Below are 13,139 nucleotides of genomic sequence, written 5' to 3'. Positions count from 1 at the left end.
GATAAAGGGTGTCAGACATTTGTCATATGCTGCCTGGCTGACAACACCCCAGCTGTATGCAGTCACATACTGCATGCTCAGAGGCGATGTATGCCCGAGGTACAAGGTCATGTCCAATACAGAATTGATGGACATGCTCCACCTCAGAAAATCCAAATCCATCAGAGCCGCGAGAGCGACAGATGTCAACCTCAACACATAAATAAATAGGATGTGCTGGAGGGACAGATTCATAACCCAGAGGCTCCCTACACTCTGGAACAGAATCCCACTCCATGTTAGGCAGAGCCCCTCACTGACTCTCTTCAACAGGAATCTTGCCAAGTGGATGGGAGATCATAGATTTACACTGGGGGTCTTCACTGTGAAATGTCTAGACAGAGGCACAGTAAAGTAAACCCTAAATGGGCATAATATTCACATAGCAAGGGGTGGCGAAAGCCACACACACTCTGGCTAGGCTGATAAATGCCCTAGGGCAGATAGCCCAGTATGAACCTATGAACCTATGAAGATACAAATTGTACAGGGCACTAAGGATAATCACAAGGCTGTCTTAACTGATGGTAGGAACCTTGTTGGGAATTCACAGATATGCTCTGAATTACCAAATATTACAAACAATACACCAAACCCACACACATTGCCAACATCCAACCTGACAGGTTCAGTGCAAACTCCCCCCCACCCCAAAATTACAAATATCTATCCCAGCAGAGTGCTGGCCCCCTGACATTGCAGATGCTGAGGTAACAGGCAGCATCTTCAAAGCAAAACACACAGCATCAATGGTTCGAGATGATGTCCTGGGCTGTGTCCAACATGAACTCCAGGAAGAATGGAACGCCAAATAACACTACTGCTCAATTTCAGCCTTACCACAGGATATGTACCCAAAGAGCAGTGTACAGCAACAGTGGTCCCTCTCCACAAAGGTGCTGCCTCAATGGATACTGCAAACTATCACCCCAGAATCCTGACAAGCTTTGTCTGCAAAGCTATGGAAAGGATCATCATGGACCCCAGAAATAAAGATATTAGGGAACTACAGACACTGGACCCTGCCCAGCATGGCTTTCTTAAGGGCAGATCCTGCCCCTTAAACATGTTTGACTCATTTGAAGCAGTCATCAAGGCCATTGATGAGGGGAATGTGGTCCACACAGCCTATCTGGACCTTACAAAAGCCTTCCATACAATACCCCACGTGTTCATTATAGATAAGCTCACCAGCTTAAATATAACCCCCTATGTCAGTAGATGGGTTGCAAACCTGCCCAAGGACAGAACGGACATGGTCAGAAATGCTGCAGCCATGTCAGACTACAAACCAGCTACAACTGGCATCCCACAAGGCTCGGTCCTGGGACCTCCCTTGTTTGGTATATATTTCCCATAGGTACAGGCCAACATGGAAGGACTGTGTCTGAACAAGTTTGCAGAGGACTACAAACTGGGCACCATATCTGACCCTCCAGCTGACACAAGCATCCTACAAAAGGGCCACATAGAAACAGACAACTGGTGCCACAGCCATGTCATCATGCTAATTGCAGAGAAGTGTATAGTCATCCCCTGTGGATAAACAGTAAGTGCCCACCAATTACCACATAGGTGTTAACCCATTAAGTACTTTAGAAGTAATAAGAGACCTGCGGACACAGTTTGATAGATATCTTGCATTTGACAACCATGTGGCTGTAGTGGTTACAGAAACATACCGTATACCCACCTAATCATGAAGGTAGACAGATCTAGATCAGGGGAGGTCATCGTGCCTCTTCAGTCATCCTTCATCAGCCTCACAATTGAGTGCAATGGCCCCTGTGGGATGTACCTCAGCAGACACCTCCAGCAACTGGAAAGACCCCAAAAGTACCTCACCAGGAGGATCAAAGAGCTCGAACAGATGCCATGTGTTGCCTGATTAAACAAACTGCAGCTCCACACAGTGCCATACTGCCTGCCCAGAGGCAATCTGTGCCTGATGTATAAAGCCATGTCCAAGCTGGAATCAATGAACATGCTGCACCTTGTACAATCTGAATGCCAGTGAGCTATGCACATGACAGACCTGAACCCCAGTACTGACATACATAGGACATGTTGTAGTGATTGATCCATAACCCAGAGAGTCCCTCATTGATTCCCCTCAACAAGAATCTTGATGAGTGGATGGGAGATGGTAGGTTTACCCTGGGTATCACTGTTATGTCATGGGTAGACAGAGGCACAGTATACTAACCATGACATATGTCATGGCAAACTCCACTTACAATGTGTGTCAAAGGACAAACACACTCTCCGACTAGCATTAGAAATGGCCGCGGGCACATCGCTAGTGTTTATCAATGTCCACCCAAGTTGTGGAATACACTACCAATGTTGGACAAGCCTGGTTTAAGTAGTCAATATCTGAACAAAATGCAACCTGGTCATATGTGCACAACTGGCCCTTAACCAGTCTGGTGTGCTCACTATGAATATTTAAAGCAGTGATAGGACTGAAACCCAGGATACTGTCCACCACAGTGAAAGTACTGAACCAGTACACTATACAATATTACAGTGTATGGTCAATATGAAAGGATGTTGACAACTGTATGCAAACTATCCCATGGAAACCCTGCTGGCACAGTATAATCCCTGTCGAGTTCAGACACAAAGCAGTTGGGTAGTATGTACACAACATGACGCCCAACACACAACTATAAATGTGAAATATTGTTGAAGTTCACACACAACCACAAATGTGGTGGACTGCAGATCTCAACATATGGAAAGCACACACTGGGCATGTTCGCACACTTTGATAAATGAGACATATGTCAGGCAACAAGCCATGGAATGCCTGAACTGGGCATGCTCACACACTTAGGCTGTCTCAGTTTAGCAGTTGGCCACACATATCTGGTATTTGTATGTGTTAATCCAGGAACCAACCACAATACAGCAATCTGCCCAGTGCACACAGTTAAATGACTACAGAGACATAAGTTAAATAGTGGAGCCCACACATGTTCAAACATCTTCCACAGATACACAAGTTGTACATAGAAACAGGGAAAGCTATGGCAATAAAGACCTGCAAACAGTTTATCAGCAACAAATATTGTGCATCTGAAAATTAAACATATGGGTGTAGAGGTCAATACTAGGCTGTTCGCCCTAGGGAATACAAGCTTAGCCAAAGTGTGCTTGGCATCTGCCTCCCCAGTACAGTAGGCTACTGTGCCTCTGTAAAGTAGGTCACAGAAGGCACCATTTAAGGCTAGTGTGCTGTGCCTCCATCAAGCAGGGACACAGTGGAGATCCCAGGGGTTGAATTTGCAGTCACATCCATGTTTGAAACCTGAAAATGCTCTGTGTGTGTGTGTGTGTGTGTGTGTGTGTGTGTGTGTGTGTGTGTGTGTGTGTGTGTGTGTGTGTGTGTGTGTGTGTGGGTGAGGGGGGTTAGTGTGTGTGTGCAATTCTGTGTGAAAGAAATGTCCCTTTTGGCAACTAGAAGAACACACTGCATGATACACACTCCTCTTTCTAAACACTGATGATGTCAGCACCCTATAAGTACAGCAGGAGAAGGGAAACCTCCCAGTAATTTGAATAGCGCGCTCCGCTAATGCGTCTCCCCGAGTGTCATAGCATAGTTAAGTAGGGGTTTGAAGCCTGCAAATGCTCAGTGTGTGTGTTTGGGTGAGAGTGATTACTGTGTGTGTGTGGAAGAAATGTCCCTTTTGCCAACTAGAAGAACATGATGCACATTCCTCTTTCTAAACACTGATGATGTCAGCACCCTAAAAGTATAGCAGGAGAAAAGAAACATCCCAGTAATGTGAATAGCGTGCTCTGCTAGTGTGTCTCTTTCAAGTCTCATAACATAGTTAAGTAGGGGTTTGAATCCTGCTAATGTTCATTGTGTGTGTGTTTGGATGAGGGGGGTTAGTTTGTGTGAAAGGAATGCCCTTTTGCCAACTAGAAGAACACACTGCATGATGCACATTCCTCTTTCTAAACACTGATGATGTCAGCACCCTATAAGTATAGCAGGAGAAGAGAAATCCCCCACTGATGTGAATAGTACGCTCTGCTAATGCATCTCTCTCAAGTGTCATAACATAATTAGGTAGGGGTTTAAATCCTGCAAATGCTCAGTTTGGGAGAGGGGGATTAGTGTGTGTGCAATTCTTTGTGAAGGAAATGTCCCTTTTGCCAACTAGAAGAACACACTGCATGATGCACATTCCTCTTTCTAAACACTGATGATGTCAGCACCCTATACGTATAGCAGGAGAAGGAAAACCTTCCAGTAATGCGAATAGCGTGCTCTGCTAATGCGTCTCTCTCAAGTGTCATAACATAATTAGGTAGGGGCGTGAATCTTACAAATGCCATGTGTGTTTTTGTCACACAGCTTGCCCATGTGTGTGGGGTGTTGCTATTAATATTGTATGACATAGATCATATCAGTAATGTCAATGCACACATGAGGTATGTGTGCCACATAGATATATGTACCTGTGACCTTAAATAGTTCCCATGTGTGAAGCCTGCCTCATGTGAATACATGTAATTTGCATTACACAACTTTATGACTGTGGTTTTCTGTGCAGGGGCTGCATTTGGTATGTGAATATACAGTGAGAGTAGTCTATGGTGTCATCTTACCAGCGAGGGATACACTTCTGGTCTGGAGCATATAGTCCACATGTTGGTGATGAACAGGTGCAGCATATTTTCCCCTCTTGTGGGAGTGGTAACAAGTTGTTCCATAGCAATTGAGTGTATGGATTCTAGGAACTTTACACCTAGGGTGTTGGAGCTACAGTAATGCTCCCAGTCTATGTGTGGGTAAATGAAGCTGCCCAATATATTGTTGATTGGAGACACCTGCAGATATTCATGTATTCTTAAGTAGGCCAAGTGGGTTACCTGGGTTTGGGAGTGTGGTGTGTGCCAGGCTATGAACTGGAAGGCAGTCTTACCCACTGTTAGTTGCACATGGATAGTCTCTGATGCTTCGTGCTGTGCCACCAACCTGGAGGTGTGTGTATCTTCGATGAATATTGATACTCCCCCTCCTGTTCTGGTTCAGTGCAAGTTTTGTGGCCGACAAGCATGGGATGAGGTATAACCTGCCAGTGCTGGGGTGCTTTTGGGGGCCTTGAATCAGGATTCTGTTACTGCACAGATATTGATGTTCTCCATGCTAAGGACAGTTTCCAGTGCATGCATCTTGAGGTTACACTGCTAGCATTGAGTAGCATTACTATTAGTTTCCTATCCCTTGTGATACCTATGGAGGTGGTCTTGTCTGTTGAGCCTTGCCTAAAAAAGGCACTATGGGTGTATCAAGAGCCTTTGCCAATATCCGAAAGCCCATGGGTGACAGGTGCAAGCCGTCCCTAGCAAAGCAGTGTGGCTTGTCAAGCATGTCATCCCAGGCTGACAGGCATTGGATCCCCTTTGAATGACACTGAAACATAAGCCAATTGTCTAAATTGATCATCTTGTCTACATATTGTGGCATCACTCTTGGTGAGGGTAAGATGCTACTCAAGGTCAGGGTCATACCAGTCTGGGCCACATGCTCAGAGAGCTCCTCTATGTCTCTTATCATGTAGTCCAGGGAGGTACATCTCAGGTCATTCACACTGGCATGGACACTGACTGAGTCATATTTGTACATGCCTTGGAGTGACCTGTGTGCTTGTGTTATGTGGCAGATCATAGTGCCCGACAGGCATCTCACTGTGACCTTCTCCTTGTTCAGCCTAGTGAGCGGGACATCAGTGGACCTGACGATAGAGGCACCCATCACAAGTGTAGCAGGTGTGTTGTTTAGCCTTACATGCTGTGACTGTTTGGCACACTGGCTTTGTGAGCTATGTGTTGCATGTGTTCTGTTCTGGGGTAGCGGTTGCTTGTGTGTCTGCTTTGGAGGTATCTGCTGCTTAGGCAGACCTTTATTTAGAGACTCTGAGTATGTTTGTGTGTGTTTATTTCTTTGGATTTCTGTCATGGTAGGTCTATGTGAGACTGGAATTGTAGTGACTGTGGTTTCCTTCTCCTCCTGACAGGTTTTGCCAGTACTGAGTTGAGAGAGCGTAGCCTGCAGTTTGGATATATGGTTGCATCTCTCACATGTGTTGGAATTTGTTGGGAGGAGGAGAGGGTTGTCTGTGTAAATGAGGCAGTTGTAACATTGCCTCTAGATTCCCAGATTCTCCAGCTGGACCGTGGAGGAGATTGACAACTGACCTTTGAACATGCTAGGATAGTATTGGGAATTCCTTTATAATTAACAACACAAAGGGCCAATGGGGAACAAGGTACGCAAGGTGAGTTTGTGAGGGTGTAGTGCTTTTAATTTGTTAGTGCTGGCATATATAAATGCTTCAGTGAGCAAGTGCCAGGTAACTCAAATGCAATGTGTTACAGGTAACTTAATTGCATAAATGACAAACACTAACTTTCTGTCAGGTGAAACAAGGACATACATGCAGTAAGCAATGCACATGTCACTAGGGATCCACAGAGGTGTTGTAAAGCTGTGTTTCAGGTGGAATTAGTGTTTCAGGGAAATAACAAGCAAACAAGCATACAAACAAAGCTACAATTAGCAGGCATGGATCTAGTCTATGCTACAGCAAACAAGGTGTACCAATTTCAGTAAGAAACAGTTCAAATATGCAGGCACTATAAGCCTTTAGCCAGACATTCCCAGCTCAGACGGGCAGAGTCCAGCCTCTCCTCCCACAAGAGTGCAGACCATGAACCTTCATACTGTCAAATAACTGGCCTGAAGCCCAAGTGCTTAAACCAGAACTAATACACATTTATGATGACAGACACTGAGCCCTCAATCAGCATTTCCCAACTTACTAGGCTATATGCTCCCTGTCCTGCCACCACAGTATCCCTGCCATTTAATGAGACTCACCTCCTGTCATAGTTAGTTGTGGGTTTTGGGGCTGTCAAGCATGGTATGAGGTGTAACCTGGTAGTGCTAGGGTGCTCTTGGGAGTCTTGAACCTGTTGTCTATTACTGCACAGATATCAACATTCTCCATGCAGTGTAGAGGTTGTACTGCATGCATCTTGTGGTTTACATGTCCACTATTGAGTATCATAACCTCCATTTCCTTATCCCCTGTGCTACCTATGTAGGTGGCCTTCTGCTGACAGCCTTACCACCAGAATGCAAAGATGTGCAGACATTACACTATGGTAATTAATAGGGGTGTACCAAATAATACAATGACAATCATACTGTTAATGCATCAGGCATGCTGGGATATACCCACAATGATATCATTACACTGTACAGTTGACAACATGATAATATTACTACACATCTATGTAGTCACCCTGTGCATCAGCACCATGTTAACTGGTCCTGCATCGATGTTACAGATTGCAGGAGGTGGCACAGTTTCATCATATGCACAGGGTGTGTACTTGGTATGCCTGAGTCTGCCACTGATACAACCAATTGACATGTATGTGTGTGTGTGTGTGTTAGTGAGGGACAACCGTAGAAGATGAGACAATGTTGATGCAGTGTGTGCGTGTATGTGTTAGCCCTAGGTGTTAGCATTATGCATGTGTGTATGCATGCACACAGTTCCACCTTGTGGCCGCCATATACGGGTGTTTGTGGAGAGCCACAGAATGTACCTGCCAGGTCATACAGATCACTGTCTCTGGCCACGGACACGGTACCTGTGCCTGGCAGGGGTGCTACGGACAGTATCAGGTACTAAGTCAGACTGGGTACTGTCATCAGAAGCAGGTGGTTGTTGACTGGAGACATGTCCCTGCTGGGACTGTCCAGAGCCATGTGCACGTGGTCTCCTAGGGTGGTCTGATGACAGCACAGACCCAGCATTGCTGGGGCTGGTACTGGCACTATGGGAGCGGCCGCGGGTTTGTTGTCGTCCGCGATGACTGCCAGCTGCTGCTGTTGCTGGCATTCATCCACGTCGACGCCTCAACTGCCCTGCATTGCCCTGGCTCATGGACATGTAGTTGTGGAACAGATCTAATGTGTCCCCCAATGTCTGTCAATGACCTCGGTGAAATTACGGATGGCAGCCGCAATGTCACGCATAGTGTCATTCATAGCAGTGCGATGTGCTCTCAGCTCCCTCAGACCCTGTCTGGTGTACCGTTCCATACGTGACTGTGCCTGCATTACAGCCGGGAACATAGCTGAGGTTGAAAGACCTCTGTGGGCACATCTGACAGGGGCAGTACGACCACGGATGCTCCCACGAGAACCCCTGGACATCTGCCTGTGTGGTACCATGTCAGGACTCTGGCCATGGCTGCTGTGAGGGGATGCATGTGCCACTGATACCACATTACCCTGGTCAATGCCCACTGTATGCTGTCCATCACCTAGGGATATTGGTGACAATGGATGTATTGGCAGGATGACCGTGTGCATTGATGGGGTTGACAGCTGTGTACTGTCGATTGGCTGACCAACAACGGACCCTGGTACACCTCCCTGTGCCATTACACAGGTATCATCATCATCACTATCCCCAGCAGCAGATTCAGGTTCCCTGCTGCACACCACCAGAGCAGAACCAGAACCTGTGAGAAGAAGACAGGAAACACAGTTTACAATGTGCACACAATGTTACCACACATGCACACATGGGCACATGGGCACATGGGCACATGGGCACATGCACACATGCACACTCCTCAGTATATGAGATACAAACACACAGACACACCTGCAATCACACACATAGCAATACCATTTTAGGGTATTAGTACTATTACTATCATTAGTATTAAAGGATTGTTATTACACACTCACCAGCATGGATTGGCTGCCTTGCTGTTACACCAGAGGGACCTGCACAAATAAGACATTCATTATCAGTGGGCACAACTGTGCCATTGATACTGTGAGTATGATACAGTTCAGTAGTACAACAGTTGGCTTTCACAGGTCTACTGCCGATATTGAGAATATCACTCTTGCAGAATAATTACCTGGATAATAGCTACAAACACAGTACACACCTCACACATGCATAAACTACCAGTGTAGAGAACAGTCAACTATAGATATGGCATGTTACCTGCACGCTCCAAGTCCTCCTGCTGGGTGGCTCCAGCCTCCATCATTACACATGTGTGCAGATGTTGTTGTTGTTGGGCTGGAGCCACAACATTTAGGAGGAGCCCCTCCAGTCTGGTGAGGGGGGGGTGTATAGCCGCCCCTCCACCTGTGGCAAGCTGTTGCCTGTGGATATCAGACGCACGCTGATGGACATTTCTAATTAAATCACTGCAGTGATGGTGTGCCTGCTCATATGTCCGGTTGTGCATGCCTATGTCATTTACCCGACGGATAAGGTCTTGCCACAGTGCAGCAATCTCCTGATGGTTCTAGCTGGTGCGGGAAAAGATTGTGGCAAAATCCCGCACCAGGCTCTGGTGTATCTCCTCTTCCTCTGCAGCAGAGTATGTGGGATTGCGCTGGTGCACCATTGCCCTGGAAGGAAAAGAAAAATATGTGAACAAGTGATATGGCACACATAGAACTCTACTGTAGTAATATAACTGAACTGCCATATATAGCATCTGTCTGTCTATTGGAGGATACACATGTAATTGACCACATATCAGTGCTCAGCCGACAACTCTGTGACAGTGCCTGGCACACTCCATACAACAAACAAGTATACTCCAGCAGTCGGCACACTGTTTGAGGTCCAATGCACAGCCTCACACTGGGGGTTTGTATCAAGGTAATGTATGGGGAACATTGTCAACCCATGCAATGCATGCAATGCACAGTACAAATGTCACTGGTAATGCACCATAGTCTTTGTTGCCATAACCATACCTACACCACAGTCACATACAGGGAACCACAGCACAACATATGCAATGTAGTATGTTTGTATCCCAATACCAGATACATCTTCTCTGGCCTCACACCAAGGACACACACTACCATGACAGACACAAAGTCATGCTGAGCAATCACACCATTACAGACCTTGCACACAGTCAGTGGCACACTCATTCCATCTCACATAGTTGGTATTGCAATGAGTACATGTGTGTGTGCATTGTGTCATAGGCAGGTAGTATGCTATTGGGCCTGGGCCTACAGCAGCATACTGTTATGCTACCCTGCCCCTTGGGACACATGTAATGTGGTTGTACTTGCTCCTGTCAAACAGTTACACAGGGTGACTCATATGGCATACTACCTATCTGCATAACATTCAACAGGGGTATGTCTGACATCTACTAATGGGGAGCCTTGCTTCGTAATGCTGGGTGGTTTACTCCAAGGTATGGCCTATTTGTGGGTAGGAACCTGTACCTCCACCATGTGCTCTTTACTGTGGTGCCAAGGATGACAGACATAGGTCATTTATGCTGGGGATATTGTGAGGTGTTACCATGGTTGTTGGACAACTGTTATGGGTGTGACTTAACTATGTATATCCAGCAGTGGTAACCTCTGTGTCGGTAGTTTGAGAGGCACTCTATCTGTGGTTTTGTCAGTCACTCTGCATAGGTAATGTGTTTGAGGGCATTATCACTGTTTGTTAGGTATGACTGTGTCCTTCTCCCTTTCTGTGGTTGTGAGGTACATACCATGTAGGACATTGTGAGGTGTAGAGGGGTACAGTGACCTACATTTCACTAGCTGACACACCATTTCTGCTGACATGTACCATGTACAGGTATTACAAGACTGGTGTGCCACTGTGAATATCAAAGGGAAGGCTATTGTACACTTGTTTCCCATGTTCCCTCCTGACACATCCAGTAATAGGCAGGCAACCACATATGTGGTGGTTAGTGGTGTAAGTGTTTTGGAATGGGGTATGGTACTTCTGTATCCACACTGGTGTTCATTACATGCCTTTCTCACCAGGCAACTGTTGCAATACATCTGCACACATGTGCCTCTCTCAGTATCTATATATATATATATATATATATATATATATATATATATATATATATATATATATATATATAAAGAGAGAGAGAGAGAAAGGGGGAGAGATAGAGAGAGAGAGATATTCATATACATACATATCTGTAGACATTCATATCTGTCTGTATATGTGTATGTATCTATATATATCTATATATGTGTCTATTACATAATATATGTATATACATATTCTATCCATCTATCTATATATGTTCATAGGTTCATAGGTAGGTACTAGGCTATCATCCCTAGGGCCCATACAAGCCTAGCCAATAAATGTACCCTGGCTTTCGCCACCCAAGAAAGGTATTTTCCTATTCCCCTGTCGAGCAGAGCCACAGAAGTGATCCCCGGGGTGAATTTCCCATTTCCCATCCAATCATCAAGATCTTTCTTGAAGAGTGCTAATGAGGAGCTCTATTTGACATAGATAGGTAGTCTGTTCCAGAGTATGGGAAGTGTCTGGGACAGGACTCGATCCCTCTGGCATGTTCTGTTTATTGTGGTTACAAGGTTAAGGTCCCTAGAGCGTGTAGCTCAGAAGGATTGGGATTTCTTTAAGTGGAGCATGTCCAACAGCTGTAGGTTTGACATAGCTGTGTATGTTAGGCAGAGATCACCCCTGAATAGGCGATATGCCATGGAGTCAAGCTGTAGTTTTTTGAGACGGTCTGCATAGGGCATCTGTTTGTGGCCAGTAATCCTCTTTGTGAGGTATTTCTGTGGTCTTTCCAGTTGTTGTAGTTGTCTTGTGAGGTACATACCAAAAGGGGCACTGTACTCTATAATGGGTCTAATAAGTGATGAGCTGAGGGGAACAATGACCTCTTTTTTCTGGATGGGAATCCTTTTGTGATGAGATGAGCCACGTAGAAGGATTTCCTGACCACTGTGGCAATGTGATTATCAAAGGAGAGACTACTGTCCACCTGTGTCCCAAGGTCTATTATCAATTTTTCATCATTAGTGAGACTACCAGCTATGTGGTGGTTCATGGGTACAGAGTTTTTACCAAAGGGGATGACAATACACATTTTGGCATTGAGCTTCAGGCCATGGCTTTGACACCAGGTATCTGTCTCAGTGAGGCCCTTTTGTAGTTTGCCCACATCGTTAGGAGTTGCGATTATGGCTCCTAGTTTGCAGTCATCTGCAAACTTTGTTAGCCAAAGACCTTCTGTGTTGGCCTGCACTTCAGAGAAGTAGATACCAAACAGGAGAGGACCCAGGACTGAACCCTGTGGTACTCCACTTGTCACTGGTCTGATGTCGGATTTGGAATACGCTACTTTCACAGTGTGGGTTCTGTCCATGAGCCAGTTGGCAACCCATCTTATGACATAGGGATTTATACCTAGTTTAGTGTGCTTATCTATAATTCCAGAATGGGGGATGGTATTGAAAGCCTTGGCAGGATCTACATAAGCTGTGTGAACCATTTTACCATCATCTATGGCTTTGGTGACTGCTTCAAAGAAGTCAATCAGGTTTAGGAGACATGATCTGCCTTTTACAAATCCATACTGAGTAGGGTCCAGAGTTTGGAGATTACCAATGTCTTTGTTTATGAGTTCCATGATGATACATTCCATGGCCTTGCAGACCAGGCTCATCAGGCTAATGGGGAGGTAGTTACCGTGGTCCGTCGTGGCTCCCCCTTTGCGGAGTGGGATGTGTTGTGGTGCGCCATTCAGTGGGTACAAAGCCTGAGGTGAGGCTATGATTGAACATGGTACTGCGGTAGGGTGGCAGTTCATTCAGTGGTTCATGTAGAATGCAGCCTGGGATATTGTCAGGTCCCATGGATGCTGTGTTCTTGGCTTTGGAGAGTGTGTTTTTTACCTGTGCAGCCATGATTATAGGAACTTTGCATTCTTCCAGTATAGAGATGGGCCCTCTAGGGGGTGAGAGGGGGTTAAAGTTAGCACTGAACCTATCTGCCAGGATGTTGGCAATATCAGTTGGTTCTGTATATTTAGTGCCATTATTCTGTAACTCAGAGCAGATCTGAGTGTTCCCATTTAGATTCTTGACATAGCTATAGAATGCATTGTGGTTGTCATTAGAGTCAGTGGCAATTTTGTTTTCGTAACTAGCTTTGGGGGATTTTATGAGGGATCTCAGCTTCTTACTGAGGTTGACCAGGGAGTTC

Source organism: Protopterus annectens, chromosome 1.part0 (assembly GCF_019279795.1).
Source record: "Protopterus annectens isolate FY-2018-M chromosome 1.part0, PAN1.0, whole genome shotgun sequence".
Classification (NCBI taxonomy): Eukaryota; Metazoa; Chordata; order Ceratodontiformes; family Protopteridae; genus Protopterus; species Protopterus annectens.
This window is presented reverse-complemented; position numbering follows the sequence as displayed.